This window comes from Leucoraja erinacea, chromosome 20, assembly GCF_028641065.1.
Source record: "Leucoraja erinacea ecotype New England chromosome 20, Leri_hhj_1, whole genome shotgun sequence".
NCBI lineage: Eukaryota > Metazoa > Chordata > Chondrichthyes > Rajiformes > Rajidae > Leucoraja > Leucoraja erinaceus.
The window spans coordinates 23,928,755-23,948,149 of NC_073396.1; the positions used below are offsets into that span (position 1 = coordinate 23,928,755).

The 19,395-nt window shown below is 46.0% G+C and overlaps 1 protein-coding gene across 2 annotated transcripts in view; it reads right to left on the minus strand.

Moving 5' to 3' along the window:
- The window catches only part of caskin1 (CASK interacting protein 1), a 379,139-nt gene that overhangs the window by 123,757 nt on the left and 235,987 nt on the right, over positions 1-19,395 (minus strand). The gene's annotated exons all lie outside the window — the stretch shown is intronic.

The following is a 19,395-nucleotide window of genomic DNA, read 5'->3' on the forward strand; positions in this document are numbered from 1 at the left end:
CCTCTCACTAAAAGAAAAACGTGAGGGACAAGCAGAACTGGTGAGGTTACATACAAAGGGAATCATAGAGAAATCTAAACATGAACCTTTGGAATTCGTGTTAAATATACTTACTAAAACCAAAAAAGATGGTGGATGTCGCATCATCATTGACTTAACCACATTGAATACTTTCCTTAGGTATACACACTTTAAAATGGAAACATTTGTGACTGCCAAACAATTGATTTCCAAAGGATACTTTATGTCAAGCATCAACTTAAAAGATGCATACTATTCAGTACCCATTCATAAGGATCATCATAGATACCTACAATTTACCTGGATGGGGCAACTATGGCAGTACAAATCATTGACTAATGGACTAACATCAGCCCCAAGACTGTTTATCAAGATATTAAAACCAGTCCTGGCAATATTAAGGAAAGATATTGTCATGGCATGTCTTGATGATATTTTGATAATAGGCAAAACCATGGAATTAGCTAATTCAGCAGTATTAGCTACTAAACATTTATTTAAACCTTGGGCTTTGTCATGCATCCAGATAAATCTAAGTTGACGCCATCCACAACTATGGACTATCTGGTATTCTCAATTAACTCAGTCCACATGTCTGTAACGTTGCCAAAAGAAAAATCAGCAGAATTGGTACAAACCTGTAACAAATGAATGGTTAACAATCGACCAACCATTCGACAAGTGGCAAGAGTAATTGGAAAATTAGTAGCAGCATTACTAGCTACCCAGTTTGGACCTTTGCATTATCAAAACTTACAAATAGCAAAGGTGCTAGTGTTTAAACAACATACAGGCCACTTTGACCGAACCATGAAATTGCCTATTGAAGCAATATCAGAGTTACATTGGTGGAAAGAGAACATTTGGCATAGTTCCAGTCACATCATTATCAATAACCCATGTCCAGTACAGGTGGTAGATGGACTAATCTAGAATCATCACTACTACAGACACTGGGCATAAACAATTTGGAAACGTTGGATGCGTTCTATGGGTTAAAAGCATATTGTTCAAATATGCACCATTTGCATGTTCGTTTACAAATTGACAATACCACAGTGGTGGCCTATATTAACCATATGGGTGGGATAAAATCGATATCATGTGATAATTTGATCAACACAATCTGGCAATGGTGTGTCGACAAACATATTTGGCTATCAGCAACTTACCTACCAGGTAAGCTAAATACAGTGGTAGACACCAGGTCACGCAAGTTCAATGATAATACCGAATGGATGTTAAACCTCAAAGTATTTGCTGAAATTACAAAGCAATATGGAACACCAGATATCGATCTCTTTGCATCCCGACTGAATCACCAGGTACCGATGTATGTTGCTTGGGAACCAGACCCTGAGGCAGCGGCGGTGGATGCATTCTCGCTGAACTGGGGGAACTAATTCTCTATGCTTTCCCCCCATTCTGCCTCATCAGTCAGGTACTTCACAAAATACAGATGAACTCTGCTTCGGACATTTTGGTAGTACCCGACTGGCCTACGCAGCCATGGTTCCCAGTGCTCTTTGACAGGGTCATTCAAACACCCATGACCATTCCTAGCGGACCAGATCTACTGATCCACCCTGTATCAGGCGAAAGTCACCCATGCCATGACAGAATAAACCTACTGGGTTGCAGATTTTTGCTGGACCTGGGATTGTCAAATAGGACCATGGACACGATGACAGCATCTCACCGACTTTCCACCAAGAAACAATATCTCTCCAGTATAAGAAAATGGGAAACATACTGCTTGAGAACAGGGACAACCTACGAATCAACCACCATAAATAATGTACTGGAGTTCCTGGCCAGCCTTCACCACGATGAAGGTCTGAGCTATAGCACTATCAATTGTGCTAGAAGTGCACTGTCAGCCTATCTAAGACAGGCACCAGGACAACAGGCCATAGGGTCTCATCTGCTGGTGGCCAAATTGATGAGAGGGACCTTCAATTCAAACCCCACCATACCTAGATATACCAAGATCTGGGATGTCAGCATTGTCCTGACATACCTAAGGGGATGGCCACCAGCCAGATCCCTGACTCTGGAACAGCTAACACTGAAAATGGCCATGCTGATGGCTTTAGTCTCAGCATAAAAGGTCAAGTCCTTTTACCTACTCAGACTGGACAATATGGTCGTACATCCTCTGGTTCTTGATTCCTCTACCCTGGGTAAGACCCAGCAGGAGAGTTTTCTACAGCGCATTCAGAAAGTATTTAGACCCCTTCACATTTTCCACATTTTGTTACGTTACAACCTTATTTTAAAATGGATTGAATCCATTTTTTAAATCATCAATTTACGCACAATACCCCAGAATGAAGAAACAAAAACAGGCGTTTATACATTTTTGCAAAGTAATTAAAAATAAATAACTGAAATATCATTTTTACATAAGTATTCGGACCATATGCTATGACACTCAAAATTGAGCTTAGGTTCATCCTGTTTCTATTGATTATCCTTGAGATGTTTCTACAACTTGACTGGAGTCCGCCAGTGGTAAATTAAATTGATTGGACATGATTTGGAAAGGCACACACCTGTCTATATAAGGTCCCACAGTTGACAGTGCATGTCAGAGCAAAAACCAAGCCATGAAGATGAAGGAATTGTCCGTAGACCTCCGAGACAGGATTGTGTCGAGACACAGATCTGGGGAAGGGTATAAAACAATTTTGCAGCATTGCAGGTCCCGAAGAGCACAGTGGCCTTCCTCATTCTTAAATGGAAGAACTTTGGAACCACCAGGACTCTTCATGGAGCTGGCCGCCCGGCCAAACTGAGCAATCGGGGGAGCCTTATGTTGGTCAAGAGATCAAGAACCTGATGGTCACTCTGACAGAGTTCCAGAGTTCCTCTGTGGAGATGGGAGAACCTTCCAGAAGGACAACTATATCTGCAGCATTCCACCAATCAGGCCTTTCTGGGAGAGTGGCCAGATGGAAGCCACTCCTCAGTAAAAGGCACATGACAGCCCGCTTGGAGTTTGCCAAAAGGGACCTAAACAAGATTCTCCGGTCTGATGAAACCAAGATTGAACTCTTTGGCCTGAATGCCAAGCGTCACGTCTGGAGGAAACCAGGCACCGCTCATCAGCAAAGAACTACAAGTGCCGTTTAATGCACAAAAGGACACAGTGCTGGAGTAACTTAGTGGGTCAGGCAGCATCACGGGAGGATGGATTCTATCCACTGTTATGTGGGTGCGGGTGGTGGAGCTCTTGTCTCACCGTGCCAGAGACTCAGCATTAACAGTCAATGACGCCACCAATGTTCAGCACCTTCTCAACTTTGCTGGTTGTCTGATCACATGTTACAGGGATGAGGAGATGGATTGTGTCCTTGATTGGACATGCACAGTGGCGCAGCGGTAGAGTTGCTGCCTTACAGCGCCACAGATCAGGGTTCGATCCTGACTATGAGTGCTGTCTGTACGGAGTTAGTACCATCTCCCTGTGTCTGCAAAGGGTTTTCTCCAGGTGCTCCGGTTTCCTCCCACACTCCAGGTCTGTAGGTTAATTGGTTTTGGTAAAAGATTGTAAATTGTCCCTTGTGTGTAGGATAGTACAAATGTATGGGATTGCTGGTCGGCTTGGACTCGGTGGGTTGAAGGGCCTGTTTCCGCACTGGATCTCTAAAGTACTAATTTGAGCTGGCCTCACCCATTCATTGATATTCGCTTTGCCATGTGCATTCCTATCGCCATCTACCTCACCGTTCTCTCGTTGTTACCTGTTCCGCTGATAGATCATCGACGGTTTAGTTTCGTTTAGAGATACAGCATGGAAACAGGCCATTCGGCCCACTAAGTCCACAACGGTCTGTGATCCCCGTATACTAGCGCCATCCGACACACTCGGGACAAGTTACAATTTTTACCGCAGCCAATTAACATACGATCCTGTACGTCTTTGGAGTGTGGGAGAAAACCGTAACACCCGGAGGAAACCGACGTGGGAGAATGTGCAAATTACGTACAGAGAGCACCAGTAGTTGGGATCGAACCCGGGTCTCTGGCGCTGTATGGCTGCAACTCTACCACTGCACCACCGTAATACCGAACTGTTAACTGTTTCTCTCTCTCTCTCTGCAAATGCTGCCTGTGTTTGCACCATTTTCTGCTTTTCCTTCACGTTCTGCAATGTTTTTGGGCGAATTAAACACTTTGCCACCGTCAGATTTGTGGATGGAAAAGTCAGCATGAAACTGAAAGAGCCAGCAGTTCCCAAAGTGTTCTTCTAATCGAGTTTCAATTACAATTTTAGAATGGTGCTATTTCACTTCTAAATGGCCCCATAGCAGAAGCTGGAACTATCCTGAGCTAATTCTGCTACCACCATCATCTATTGTGACGTGATGGCTCCCACTGATTGTCGCCGGAAACTTGCGTCCTTTTCAGGACGGACGATGACAGCGAGGTCAACATTTGTAACAAGATGGACTCGAAAGAAGAAGAAGGTTCAGATTCAGTATTCAGTACAGGTAATTATTTAATATCATTTTCACTGAGTACTTGCATACACAGAGGAAACAAAAAAACGTTGCTCGATCAGTTTCCATTCAGTGTAGTTAGTAAAAAAAAGGATAAATACATAGAGCTTTAAAAACAAATTAAAATTACCATGTCTAAAAACAGAAAGTAGGCCTAAAATTTACAATAGAATAAAAACAGACATTCCGACCGACAGTGGCTTTACTTTGACAGGTGCCCTGTAAAAAATATGGAAGAAATGTGTGGAGCGATCCTGAGGGGACCAGTGTTATCAGTTTATTGCCTTTGGGAAGCTGAGCATCCTGCTCAGCTGATGCTGTACCTCTTCCCAGATGGCAGAATGGAGAAGATATGGTGTGATGGGTGGTAGGGGTCCTTGATGATGGAGGTGGCTCTACTGATGCTCCGCTTCTTGTAGATCTCCAACAGGAAAGGGAGTGGGGCACCAATGATCCTGCTGGCTGTCTTCACTATCCTGTTGAGTTGATGTTGTTCGTAAGCCTTGCAGCTCCCAAACCAGGAAGTGATGCCGTAGGTCATTATGCTTTCGATGGTGCCCCTGTAGAAGGTCCTTAGATGAGCAGTAGGGAGACCTGCTTTCCTTAGTCTCCGGAGAGGGTGGAGCCGCTGCTGAGCTCTTTTGATCACTGCTGTGGTGTTGGTCGTAGAGGTCAGGTCATCCGGAGTCCTAGGAACTTCACACTGCTGACCCTCTCCACAGCAGCTCCATCAATATGCAGCGGAGTGTGATGTTGTTTTCCAGCCCTCCTGAAGTCGATCACCATCTCCTTAGTTTTTTCCACATTGAGAGTGAGGTTGTGGGATCTGCACCATTCTGTGAGCAGCTCCACCTCCATCCTGTACGCCGACTCATTATTGTTGCTGATGAGACCCACCACTGTTGTGTCATCAGCGAACTTGTTGATATAGTTGTTGCTGAGTCTAGCAGTACAGTCATGTGTAAGCAGACTAAACAGCAGGGGGCTTAGGACACAGCCTTGGGGTGAGCCAGTGCTCACAGCGATGGTTCTTGATGTCCGACTGCCCACCCTGACTGTCTGCTGCCGTTGTGATAAAAAGTTAAGGACCCAGTTGCAAGTGCCAGTATCCACCTTTAACAGCTTCAGCTTCTCCACCAGCTGCTGTGGGATGATTGTATTAAAAGCGGAGCTGAAGTCTATAAAGAGGATCCTGGCATAGGTATTCTTCCGGCTGAGATGTGATAGTGCGAGGTTGAGTATTGTGGAGACTGCGTCCTCTGTGGTGTTGGCTCTATAAGCGAACTGCAGTGGGTCTAGGTCGGCAGGGAGACAATTTTTAATATGCTGCATAATCAGCCGCTCAAAACACTTCATTAATATGGGTGTGAGAGCCACTGGACGAAAGTCATTGAGACAGGCTGGGTTGGGTTTCTTCGGGACAGGAACGATGGTGGCACTTTTAAGACAGTTGGGCACTACTGCCTGGCTGAGTGAGCTGTTAAAAATGTCTGTAAAGACATCTTTTAGTTGCTCAGCACAATCACAGTTCCTGTTTTGAAAAGAGCCACCGTTTCACTGAGGTAGGCAAATCACATTTCTTGGCAGGATACATTTGCAGCAATCCCAAAGACGTGCGGGTTTGTAGGTTAATTGGCCCTGGTGTGTAGGGAGTGGATGCGAAAGTGGGATAACATAGAACTAGTGATCGATGGTCGGCATTGACTCCGTGGGCTGAGGGCCTGTTTCCATGCTGTATCTTTCAATCAGACAATGAATACATCCCACAGTCTTCAGGGGTCACTTTCCAATTGGAAAGATTCTGGTTGAGATAGACACTGCTTTTAAATTTTTTTTAAAAAAGTTATTAAAAAATTGCTCTTCCTGTGTTGGTATGAGGCAGGGAACGTGAGCAGGTGACAAATGAGATCACAACACATGTTGGCCTTCGAAGAATTACATGATATTGTCTTTCAAGGATTCTAATGGATGAAGAAGCGTCTCGACCCAAAATGTCAACTATCCAGGTCCTCCAGAAATGTTGCTTGACCCACTGCGTTACTCCAGCACTCTTTTGTCTTTTGTATTTATGGGGTACGCATGGAGTATTTATGGGGGGGAACAGCGGTAGAGTTGCTGCCTAACAGCGCCAAAGACCTGGGTTTAATCTTGACGACGGGAGCTGTCTCTACAGTTTGTACGTTCTCCCTGTGACACCGTGGGTTTTCTCCGGGAGCTCTGGTTTCCTCCCACACTCTGAAGACATACTGGTTTGTGGGTTAATTGGCTTTAGTAAAAATGGTAAATTGTCACTCGCGTGTAGGATAGTGTTAGTGTACGGGGATCACTGTCAGAGTCGGTGGGCCGTGTTGCATCTCTAAAACTAAAATTCAAACTGTAACTAATATGCACTGAATTACAAAAGGAGATACTGACATTGGAGGCAGTTCCATACTTTAGAATTTTAAGTCTTTAGACTTTAGTCTTTAAATATACATCTTGGAAACAGGCCTTTCAGCCACTGGGTCCGCGCCAATCAGCGATCCCCATGCAGACAGCACTCGTAGTCAGGATCAAACCCGGGTCTCTGACACTGTAAGGCAGCAACTCTACCACTGCGCCACTGTAGGATAGAACTAGTGAACGGGTGATCGCTGGTCAGCGGGAACTTGGTGGGATGCATCCATATAGCATCTCTAAAACTAAGACTAAAACTATAAATGTTGCTGCATTAACGACAGTAAATGAGACTCGTCAGAAGAAAGTATGGCAGAGGTGTGATCAAGCTTAGCGCGTTCTCTGTGGGAAATAGCTCCTGCTGTCACACAGCCACTAACAGAGTCAACTCGTTCAGCTTCTTCATTGCTCTCAATCTTCCCTGAGGAGACTTCCAAGATCAAAGTCGAGAAACAGTTTGAATTTGCACGCTGTCAGGTGTTAAAATCACAATATGAAACAACATTGATGGAATAGTTTGTTGAAGAAAGTGTGTGCTGTATGATAGTCACAGAGTCATACAGTGTGGAATCAGGCCCTTCGGCCCAACTTGCCTATGCCGACCAACAAGCCCCATCTACACTAGTCCCACTTGCCTGCGTTTGGACCATTTCCCTTTAAACCTATCTTATCCACATACCTGTCCAAATGTTTCTTAACGTTGTGTTAGTACCTGCCTCAACTACCTCCTCTGGCACCTCGTTCCATACACCCCTTTGTGTAAAAAGGCGCTCCTCAGTTTCCTTATTAAATCTTTCCTCACTCACCTTAAACCTATGTCCTTTGACTCTTGATTGCCCTACTCTGGATTTTTTTTAAAGTTGACACTCGGGTTCCTATTAAATCTTCCCCCCCCCCCACCTTAAACCTAAATCCTATAGTTCTCGATTCCACTACTGAGTAAAGGACTGTGCATTGACCCTATCTATTCCCCTTATGATCTTATACATCTTTAAAGATACATCACCGTCCTGCACACCAAGGAATAAAGTCCTAACCTGCTCAACCTCCCCACCCAATGCTTGTAGAAAAGTGGTTATGGAGTTGTTCTGTACAGAAACCAGCCATTTGAGACACTGTATCCATGCCGACCATTACTCTTACCTTTAAATCCCATTTACCCACTTAAAAATCAAGAGGAATGGATCTGATCTTGTTTACATGTAACAGCACTTTGTTTTTTTAAGCATATCTGTGTGGAGTTATAGACTGTAGCAGGAGCCTGTATTAGCCAGGAATTTAGAAATGGACAAAGTTAAGATCATTTTAGCCTCTTGTGTTTTATCGATCTGATCATAGATAGCGCAGACGATAAAGCTGCTATCTCACAATGCCACAGACCCGGTTCAATTCTGACATTGGGTGCTGTCTGTGCGGAGTTTGCACCTTCTCCTTAGGACTGCATGGGTTTCCTCTGGGTACTCCAGTTTCCTCCCACATCGCAAAGACCTGTGTTTTGTAGGTTAACTGACCTCCGTAAATTGCCCGTGGTGTGCATGGACAGGACGTGAAAGTGGGATAACAGAAATCAAGTGAGTCGGAGGGGCTGTTTCCATCCCGTATCTTCCAACCACCAAAAACCTAACCCAGGTCTCATGCACTTCCTTGCCCAAAGTTGAGGATGACAGTGGAAGACAGATCAGCCGTGGTTGAATGGGGATGTAAACTTGATGGGCTGAATGGACTCATTCTAATCCTATAATTTATGAAAGCCCCAAAGTCCAAAATTCAATCAAAAGGAAAAAAAAAATCACAGCTCTTACCGTTAACATCCTCCCAGACTGAATCTCCACAACCCTCTATTACAGGTGTCAGAGGTAGTACAGAAAAGCAGGTCTTTTCATACATTTAACCATGGATTAGGTAGGCTGTGACATACCGTGTGCCCAATGGCCAAATTACAGGTTTCAATCAAACCTTGGCATGGTCTAAATTATGCTTCAATCAAAAGTGCATTCACATCCCCTGGTACTTCTTCAAATCCAAAGCAGGAATCAGCTTGAAACAGGTTCAAAATGGGACTTGCAGAGATCAATTCCTTTGATTCAATGCGCAATGGGCTTTCCCTGCGGAATACTTTCAATATGAGCAAAGAAAATCTTCCAGTCACATTTCTGAGATGTATTTCGTTCAAAAATACACTGAGGCCGCGCCGACCAGCGGGAGACAATCGCCAGAGACAATTTACAAAGGCTAATAAACCAGTAGACCTACGCGTCTTTGGAGAGTGGGAGAAAACCGGAGCACTCGGAGAAAACCCTCATGGTCACAGGGAGAACGTACAAACTCCAAACAGACAGCACCCGTAATCAGGATTGAACCCGGGTCTCTACCGCTGCACCACTGTGCCGCAAATATTTTGGGTCAATACCCATCTTCAGACAAAACATCCCATCCTCCAGAGATGTTGCCTGGCATGCTTGGTGACACCAGCAATTTGTGTCTTTCTTTCAACAATAGCTTCTTCCCAACAACCAGCAGGCTCTTGGAAATCTATACAACACTAACCTCAACTCCAAACTACGGATTATTTTTGGTTGCACCAAGGACTTTTCCCACTAGTAATCGGGTTATTTATTCATTGAATGTTTCTATATATTATCAATGTATATTGTGTATACAGTTATGTTATGCTGCTGCAAGTAAGAATCTCATTATAGAAACAAAGGACTGTAGATGCTGATTTACTAAGGAAAGACACAAAATGCTGGGGTAACTCAGAGGGTCAGGCAGCATCTCTTGAGATCATGGATAGGTGACATTTTGGGTCGGGGGCCTTACATAGAAACATAGAAAATAGGCGCAGGAGGAGGCCATTCAACCCTTCGAGCCAGCACCGCCATTCATTGTGATCATGGCTGATCGTCCACAATCAATAACCCCTGCCTGCCTTCTCCCCATATCCCTTGATTCTACTAGCCCCTAGAGCTCTATCTAACTCTCTCTTAAATCCATCCAGTGGATTTGGCCTCCACTGCCCTCTGTGGCAGGGAATTCCACAAATTCACAAAAGTTTTTTCTCACCTCAGTCTTAAATGGCCTCCCCTTTATTCTAAGACTGTGGCCCCTGGTTCTGGACTCGCCCTTCTTTTTACCGTTGTCGGTATATATGACAATTTTACTTCGGAGTCACGTGAGTGACTACGTGAAGAACCCACCCAGCGCGCAGGCGCGGCATTACGTGAGCAGTGCAACAGCGGCAGCAGCTGGAGCCAGGCTCTCCAGCTGCAGCATAAAGACGAGACCTCAGGTAAGTGCCTTTTTTTTGTTACAGAGTCGCGCTAGAGAGAATAATGGCCTCTCGCAAGCGACCAGCCAGGAGGACTGCCTGCCCTACTCCACCCGAGGACGGGTCCATAGCGGGACGGCAGCCTCTCGCAGCGGAGGAGCTTTTTCAACGCTCCCGCTCACCCGACACCGAGCCGCCCCCAGTGCTGCAGATTTCAACGCCCCGCACAGGGAGGAAGGCGACACAGAAAACCGACCGGCCGGTGTCCTCCGATGAATCGGAGGAACGGGAACACTCTCCCCCACCGAAAAGGGGAGACGCTCGGATAAGCTGCATGAGGCAGCTCCTCGAGCGTATGATTAATGAGGAGATGCGGCATCTCCCAGGAGGACGGGCTTTGGCCTCCTCCTCTCCACACCCTTCTGTACCCTCTATGTTCGAGGGCAGTAAGGGAGGCCAGGACTGGGCTGGCCTATCCCAAGGGCAGGCGGAGGATATCGTCAGCATGCCGGGCGTGCCGGAAGAAGAGCTACTGGGTGTAGTGGGCCGATATGCGGCACCACCAACAACTGGGATGGTGTTGCCACCCAGAATGGCGGCAACTATAAACAGGCTGTCCAACAACCCGCTGCAGGACAAGGCTGTCCAGCAGGCCCTTGACAACTACATCGCGCCAGAAAATTGCGAGGCGCTGAGGGTCAAGACGGTAAATGGGCAGATCTGGAACCAGCTGGGGCAGCAAATAAGGGCTCAGGAGGTCAAAATGCAGCGAGTCCTGAAGCTCCACTCAGCAGCCGTCACCGCCTTTGCTCGGTCCATTGGGGATGAAGACCTGACCATACCGCAGCAGGATGCCCTCGCACTGATGTGCAGCACCACGTATGAGCTAAACAACCTACGGCGGGACAACATCAGGCCTGCCCTCAACCCAACATATGCCGGCCTCTGTAAAGCTCCAGCGCCCGAACGACAGGCGCTGCTATTTGGTGCGGATCTGGCCAAAAGGCTCAAGGAGTTGGAAGAGGCGGCAAAACCAGTAGGCCTCATGAGGGCAGGGCCAGGACCGAGCAGGGTGAAGACACCCAGTTGGCCGCACGCCTCGGCAGCCACCAGCAGATACCGAGCTGGTGAAAGCCTGGTGACCGCCTCCCACTACCCCCAGTGCTCTTTTTTAGAGCGGGGCCCAGGGCGGAGCCGTGGGAAGATGAGCCGCCCCACCGCAGCACCAACACGGACAACCTTGGGCCAGACCCACCGGAAACGACCCCACAAGTGAACATGGAGGTAGGTGGGTCTGGTTCCTGTCAACATACACAGACAAAGGGTGTAGTATTAACAGGGGGACGTTTGAGGTTCTTCAAGCATGTTTGGTGCTCCCTTACTAACAATCAGTTTATACTCAACAGTATTAGTGGATACAAAATTGAGTTCAAACCAGGCGTAGAACCGCCAGTTCAGCACATGCCCCAAAGGGTGTTCCTTCCCTCGGCAGTTGAGAAGGTAGAAGGACAAGCTGAACTTGATCGGCTCGTGGCTAAAGGCATCATAGAAATGACCACACACGAGCCGCAAGAATTTGTATCAAATATTTTTCTCAAAACCAAAAAAGATGGTGGATGTCGCATTATTATTGATCTGACATCACTCAATCAGTCTGTTGAGTATCAACATTTCAAAATGGAGACATTTGCCACTGCCAGACAACTGATCTCCAAGGGATACTACATGGCAAGCATAGATATCAAAGATGCTTACTATTTGGTACCCATTCATAAAGATTACTTTAAATATCTGAAATTTATCTGGAGGGGCCAGCTATGGCAGTACCGAGCTTTGCCCAATGGTTTAACGACAGCTCCCAGACTATTTACGAAAATTCTTAAAGTGGCCATGAAGAAATTGAGAGAACTAAAACATTTAGTAGTGGCCTATCTGGACGATGTTCTCATATTAGGAAGAACACGGGAACAAGCTGTCGCAGGAGTGTTAGCCACTAAACAACTCCTTGAAACTTTGGGTTTTATCCTTCACCCAGATAAATCAATATTGGAGCCTACTACTAACATGGATTACTTAGGCTTCACTATTGACACGATTCACATGACTGTCACTCTGCCCAGAAACAAAACAGTTTCACTCATTGAAGCTTGTAGCCATTTAATTGCTACACCGCAACCTAGAATACGGCATGTAGCCAGAGTTATTGGCTCTATAGTAGCAGCATTTCCGGCTGCCCAACATGGGCCCCTTGCATTATCAAAATCTACAAAGAGCAAGGACTCATGCATTACGCCTTCATAGGGGGCATTATGATCGCAAAATGGATTTACCCGCTGAAGCCAAATCAGAACTTCAGTGGTGGGTTGACAATATTTGGCACAGTCACAGTCCTATCGCCGTAACCAATCCTAACATAACCATTGCAACGGATGCCAGTGCTTTAGGCTGGGGAGCTACTAACTCCATAGACAGCACAGGTGGCAGATGGACTAACTCAGAGGCATCGCTACTACAATCACTGGGCATTAACTTTTTGGAAATGCTCGCCGCCTTTTATGGGCTAAAAGCATATGCATCTGGTATGCGGCACGTGCATGTTAGAATTATGATCGACAACACTACGGCAGTATCTTATATCCAGCACATGGGTGGCATTAAATCAGTATCATGCGACAAATTAACTGCTATAATCTGGCAATGGTGTGTCGAGAGACATATTTGGCTATCAGCTGCCTATTTACCAGGCAAGCTAAATTTAGTGGCGGACACCAGGTCACGAAAATTCAACGACAACATCGAATGGATGTTGGACCCAAAATTATTTGCTAAAATTATCAAGCAATATGGTACGCCAGATATAGATTTGTTTGCGTCTAGGTTAAATCACCAACTACCCATGTATGTGGCTTGGGAACCAGACCCAGAGGCATCAGCAGCGTAGATGCCTTCACGCTGGACTGGGGAAATTTCTTTTTCTATGCTTTCCCTCCCTTCTGCCTCATCAGTCGGGTACTCCAGAAAATTCAGGCAGACTCAGCCTCTGGCATTCTGGTCGTGCCCGACTGGCCTACCCAACCATGGTTCCCAATGTTCCACGACATGGTGGTAGAGACACCAATGGTCCTTCAACACCACCCCCAATTATTGACTCACCCGGTAACTGGCATTAGCCATCCATGCCACCAAAAATTGAAACTCCTGGTTTCCAGATTTTGAACAGGCCTTACCGGGGATTGGGGTTATCAGACAGAACAATCACCACCATGTCGGCATCCCTGCGAGTTTCCACCCAGAAAAACAGTACCTGACCTTCATCAGGAAATGGGAACAGTACTGTCTGGACGCAGGGACATCCTACAAGACGGCTTCGATCTCGGATGTGCTGGAGTTCCTGGCCCACCTGCACCATGATCTCAAGATGAGCTACAGTGCCATCAATACGGCTCGGAGCGCACTGTCCGCATACCTCATGCCGATAGAACAGCATAGTGTGGGATCCCACCCTCTAGTCATCAGACTCCTTAAGGGGATCTTTAATACCAAACCCCCTACACCTAGATACACTCACATGTGGGATGTGAGTGTAGTTCTGACACACCTTCGAGGTTGGCCTCCGGTGGGATCCCTCAGCCTGGAACAGGCCACTTACAAAACCCTCATGCTCATGGCGCTTGTCTCAGCTCAAAGGGTTCAGTCGCTCCATCAGCTAAATCTGAACTACATGGTGACCACCCCAGATACCATTACTTTCACCATGCCGGGGTTGGTAAAACAAAGTAGACCAGGTACATCAAACTCCCCGTTGATCTTCCGGGCTTACCCTCCAGAACCTAGGCTGTGTGTGGTGACCCACCTTCATCATTATCTAGACACAACCCAAACGCTAAGAGGGAGAGAGAAAGCCTTATGGGTTAGCCACAGAAAGCCTTTTGGACGGGTAACCAGCCAAACATTATCCAGATGGTTGAAACAGGTCCTCAGCATGGCAGGGATTAACACAAATGTTTTTAAATCCCATTCAACCAGGGCAGCGTCCACCTCAGCGGCGGATAGGATGCAGGTTCCCCTCGACCACATCCTCAGAGCAGCGGGATGGTCAAGGGAATCGACATTCCAACGATTTTACAAGAAACCCGCTGATGGAACAGGACGTCTTTGCGGATACCGTTTTAAAAACCGCAAAGTTATGATTTAAAGCCCATGGGAGCTATTTTGTTTTTTGTTATAGTTAATAAATATTTCTTTTATAACTAAACAAACTTGTTGGTCTCTAGCTACCACTTCCTCCCTCGATGATCTTTCGGCAGTGAGTGATATAACTGTTACACGGTTTGAAATCACAGACCTTTGAAGTCTTCACGTAGTCACTCACGTGACTCCGAAGTAAAATAGTAAGATTAAACGAGTACTTACCAGTACGAAGTTTGATCTGTATTTTATGAGGAGTTACGATGAGGGATTACGTGCCCTCCGCTCCCACCCTCATTATATAGATCAAATTCGGACTAATGTCTCGTTGGTCTTCACTATCTTTACTTCAACTAGTGTCTATCTGTGATTCCACACCGCTGCTTGGAAGTATGCCGCGCCTGCGCGCTGGGTGGGTTCTTCACGTAATCCCTCATCGTAACTCCTCATAAAATACAGATCAAACTTCGTACTGGTAAGTACTCGTTTAATCTTACTATTAAACACTCTTGACTAGTTCTTGTGGTGATGTATAACAAGTGGGCGCAGCAGGGTTGGCACAGCAGTAAAGTTGTTGCTTTACCGCGCTTGCAGCACTACAGATCACGGTTCGATCCTGACTACGGGTGATGTCTGTACGGAGTCTGTACGTTCTCCCCGTGACCGCGTGGGTTTTCTCAGTGATCTTCGGTTTCCTCCCACACTCCAAAGACGTACAGGTATGTTGGTGAATTGGCTTGGTAAATGTAAAAATTGTCCCTACAGTGTGTAGTTGGGGGTCGCTGGCCGGCGCGGACTCAGCGGTCCGAAGGGCCTGTTTCCGCAATGTATCTCTAAACTAGACTAGGTGGAAGCCAATTTGTACTGTAGCTTCAGTATTGTTGAATTACAAACTGCAATGATTTATCTCCTCTACCAGTGGTGTAAAAGACATTACTGCTCGCTGGACGGAGATATCATGTTGCCTCGTTATTGCCTTGTCGGAGCTACTGAAAATGCTTACAACCGTTGCACATACTCACAGCTACTTTAACCTGTTCCATGGTGCTTTTCATAGAAAAAGCATGACCTCGACTCTCTGAAGCATATGGCCAGGCCCTAATGATCTTGCGTTTGATTATTTTGCAAATTAATCTCTTCCAGCCTCTTGTTTAAGAAGGATGCGGGGAAAATCTAAGGTAGATAAAAATGCTGGAGAAACTCAGCGGGTGAGGCAGCATCTATGGAGCGAAGGAATAGGTGATGTTTCGGGTCGAGACCCTTCTTCCAGCCTCTTGGTGTTCTGCATGATCCGAAGGGGGATATGTTCGGGAAGGAACGCTTCAGTGGCTTCTGAATCCGTTAATTAACTCCAGCCCTCCCAGGATTAATACTGATTGCTGGACCATTCCCGCTACATTGCGGGAACTCCAAGTCATCCTTGTGACAGGTCTCTTGCCCTGAAGGAACACAGTTTCAGGACCAGGGTGAATCACTTCACTGGGCTTCAAAGAAGCAAGAATCTGTCAGAAACCTGGCGATGTATGTACAGCAATAGAATCATACAGCGTGGAAACATTTAAATCAGGTACATGGATAGGACAGGTTTAGAGGGATTTGGGACAAACACAGGCAGGTGGGATTAGTGTAAATGGGATATGTTGGTCAATTTGGGCAAATTGGGATGAAGAGCCTGTTTCCACGCTGTGACTCATACTCTAAACCGGCCCTTCAGCCCAACTTGCCCACACCGGCCAACATGTCCCATCTACACTAGTCCCTCCTGCCTGCGTTTGGCCCACCTCCCTCTAAACCTGTCCTAGCCATGTACCTGTCTAAATGTGTCTTAAACAATGCATTAGTACCTGCCTCAACTATCTCCTTTGGCAGCTCGTTCCATACACCCACCACCCTTTATGTAAAAAGGTTGCCCATCAAGTTCCTTATTAAATCTTTCCCCCCTCACCTTAAACCTATGTTCTGTGGTTCTCGATTCTCCTACTCTGGGCAAAGACTCTCTGTGTTTAGCCGATCTATTCCTCTCATGATCTTATACACCTCTATCAAATCACCTCTCATCCTCCCGTGCTTCAAGGAATAGAGTATTAGGCTGCTTAACCTCTTCCTATAGGCTAGTCCGACGAGTCTTGGCAACATCCTGGTAAATCTTCTCCGAATCCTTTCTGTAAACACATAGCCTTTGTACCTTCCTCATCAAAGTCATTCCGTCCATTTTAGTTACTGATACAAATTGCTGCCACTGGCTGACTACTGAAGACACTGCACATGAAGCTAACGAAATTCCAGAACCACCAACCACATATTTTCAGCTTTCATGAACATTCACACAAGGGCTGGATATGGAACAAGCTGCTGGAGAGTGTTGTGACATGTACTATAACAACGTTTAAAAGACATTTGAACTGGTACATGGACAGGATGGGATTGGAGGTATATGGGCCAGGTGCGAACAGGTGGGAATAGATAGGCCAAGTTGGTCGGTGTGGGCAAGTTGGGCCAAAGTGCCTGTGTCACACTATGACTCTAAATCCACTGATCCCTGTTTTAATTGTGTAGGAAAAAGCTGCAGATGGTGGTTTAAACCAAAGGTAGACACAAAATGCTGGAGTAACTCAGCGGGACAGGCAGCATCTGTGGAGAGAAGGAACGGGTGACATTTCGGGTCGAGACCATTCTTCAACCTGTTTTAATTGAGTGGGTTCCAAACGACTTTGAGATGTAAAATCCGGAAAGAACACCATAGCTGACCCACTATCCAGATTGTTGAAGATAGACAAACTGCAAGCGTCTACATTGGAGGCAGGTCATTTAGAGTGATACAGTGTGGAAACAAGCCCTTTGGCTCAACTTGCTCACACCGGCCAACGTGCTCCATCTAAATTAGCCCCACCTGCCCTTGCTTAGTTCATATGCCTCCAAACCTGTCCTATCCTTGTACCTGTCTAACTGTTTCTTAAATGTTGGGCTAGTCCCATCCTCAATTACCACCTGTGGCAGCTTGTTCCATACACCCACCACCCTTTGTGTGAAAATGTTATTCGGATTCCAATTAAATGTTTTCCACCTTCACCTTAAAACTTATGTCCTCTCGTCCTCGATTCACCTACTCTGGGCAAGAGACCGTGTGCATCTACACAATCTGCTACTCTCACGATTTTATACACGTCAATCATTTTCCACGATTTGTTGCTGCACATGTCACACCAAGAGGAATGAGGACAAGGGAGACGGAAGAGCCAGGCGAGGATCATGAACTGCAGGATGTTCGAGAGCGGATGCAAAGAGGCGACTTAGCAAAGTACCAGAGCCCCTCATCAGACATTTTCAGCTTTCCTGAGCATTAATGGAAAAACGTGCTTTCCTGCATTCTCTTTCACACCACAAAGGTATTGCAACCAAACATGTTTCTTTTTTGAGAGATTTTCTCAACCATTCCTCCAATGTTGGATTTGAACCCACCACCTTCTGGCGTATGTATGTCAACTGACTCAACACTACCCACTGAGTCACCACTTACTTACTCACAGTCCCGAGGGCTGCGCTTGTGGATCATTTGATGAACACTCAAGGCTGAGGTGTTCGATTCCCCCCCCCATTGATTCCCCTCGTGATTTTGTACACCTCTATAAGATCAACCGTCATCCTCCTGCGCTCCAGAGAATAAAGTCCAAGCCTGCTCAACCTCTCCCTGTAGCTCAGTCCATCCAACATCGTAGATCTTCCCTGCACTCTTTCCAGCTGATTGAGGTCCTGAATTAGTACTTTGCATCGTAAGTGGGAGGAAGGAGAGTTTCATTGAGTTTACCTCTCATCTGCAATGGTCTGCACTCTTCAACGGCAGCTGGAAGTGACACTATTCCAGGGAGATCACGCAGCATATTTTTAATTAATATCTTCGAAGATGTAGCTCGCACAGTTATTAAGAGGGCCAGTTGTAGCATCATCCTGAGGGAGCTGCACTTCAGAAGGTGGTGGATCTCCACAGATGAGAACATAATGGGAAAGGACATCACTCGATTGCGCATTGCACGGCTAGTCTCTTGCAATCTATGCATTAAAAGCAGATCTATTTCACAACCCTTTCAGGAACCGTTTCTGTGTGAAACCCAACAGAGAACCAAAAGAGCACAAGGGTGTTGGGATTTTGCAAACCGTGAATACATAGGCCTCACACATTGAGGAATTAAATTTAAATATATATGGATCAAAGGAATATTTTTATTGCCATTTGCAATTCTGAAGAACTGTTAAGCAACTCCAGTTATCTTAACTTGACTCACAATAAGAGTGAGTTCTCAGTAAAACTGCCCGGGGTCTTGGGTTTAATTTTAGATAATTTCCATTAGCTACAGAATTGTGGGGCTGAGGTGATTTAAACAGGTTTAGTTAGGATGTGATTTATAGTCAGAACTTTTCTGTGGGTCCGAAGCTTGACGGTGTATCTGTGGTGATTTATCAACGTCCACAGAGGCCACAGTATTGTTCGGTGTTAGTAGTGGGGAGGTTGGGCTGTGTGTGGCCAGAGCAAGATCGTTAAAAAATGAGTCACTTTAACTCCCCTTCCCATTCCCACACTGACCTTTCTGTCCTGGGCCTCCTCCACCGTCAGAGTGAGACCAAACGCAAATTGGAGGAACAGCCCCTCATATTCCGCTTGGGCAGCTTACAACCCAGGGGTATGAATATTGATTTCCCTAACTACAAGCAACCCCTCTCTCTCCATTCCTCCCCCACCCTAGTCATCCTACTAGTTATACTGTCATCCTGCTTAGTTTCACTGGTTATATTCACTCGTTATCACCTGCTCCACTGCCAACAATGGACCATTGTGGGCTCCACCTTTTCTTGATCATCATTGCTAACTTTGATTTGTCCTTTTGCATACCTTACATTCATTTGTTCTTTGTACCTTTTCATAACTCTTGTTTTCCTCTAAGTCTGAAGAAGCTTCTCGACCTGAAACATCACCTATTTTTC